Source organism: Mandrillus leucophaeus, unplaced genomic scaffold (genome assembly GCF_000951045.1).
Source record: "Mandrillus leucophaeus isolate KB7577 unplaced genomic scaffold, Mleu.le_1.0 Scaffold1171, whole genome shotgun sequence".
In the NCBI taxonomy this organism is placed as follows: Eukaryota; Metazoa; Chordata; class Mammalia; order Primates; family Cercopithecidae; genus Mandrillus; species Mandrillus leucophaeus.
The window spans coordinates 158,453-159,547 of NW_012099999.1; positions in this window are offsets into that span (position 1 = coordinate 158,453).

Sequence of the window (1,095 nt, forward strand, 5' to 3'; positions counted from 1 at the left end):
CAAGCTAGGTTGAAACAGTGCCTCAGGCCTCGGGACACATTCACCCCCCTGCAGGGCCACTCCTACCCAACACCTGAGGATGGCTATTCCCACACATCCCCAACTCACAGCAAAACTTAAAAATGAAAGTCGGAAGATACAGCCAGGAAACCAATGCTCAAGAAGTAACTCTAGGGTGACTCTTCCTAGAGCTATTGCTACTGAACATCTTTAGAAACATTTCCAGGGTGACTTTCTAGAGCTATTGTTGTTAAAAATCTTTCAAATTCTTCATTTCAAAATTAGCTTTTATTACACTGTCTTCCCTATTCTACCAAGAGTCTGGAAACCAAAATCGTTATAAATTCCAATTCTATCTTATAGGAAGTTAGAACACATGTTTCTTCAAAGGATTCTACATGTTTCCTTGGCGATATCCTTTTCATGCCCCATGCTACTCCCCACAATAGGAAATGCTTTTCCAACCCAACAAAACTCAACCCAACCCAATCCAACCCAACCCAACCCAACCCAAGGGCCCTGAGACAGGCCCCTAATGAATCGTCTACCAACTCCTGAGACAGGCTTGCCCTAATGAATCATCTGCAAACTCCATCTTCCATTAAAAACAGTACTGAAAATGAGCATGTTACTGCTTTTTAAAAATTGCTGTAGAGGACAGTGTTCAGTTCTGTGAATTTCAGCACAAATATTCCCATAATCATCATCACACAAACAGAACAGTCCAACAGCCATCTGCTATCTCCATCACAGATGATGCAATCAGGTTTCCATTACCGGGTTTTTTTGTTGGTTTTTTTTTTCTATTTTGAGATGGAGTTTCTGCTCTGTCGCCCAGGGTCGAGGGCAGTGGCGCGATCTCCGCTCACGGCAACCGCTGCCTCCCGGGTACAAGTGATTCTCCTGCCTCAGCCTCCCAAGTAACTGGGATTACAGGTACCTGTCACCATGCCCGGCTAATTTTCATATTTTCAGTACAGACGGGGTTTCACCATGGTGACCAGGCTGGTCTCAAGCTCCTAACGTCAGGGGATCCACCTGCCTCCTCCTCTCAAAGTGCTGGAATTACAGGCGTAAGCCACCACGCCCAACCAT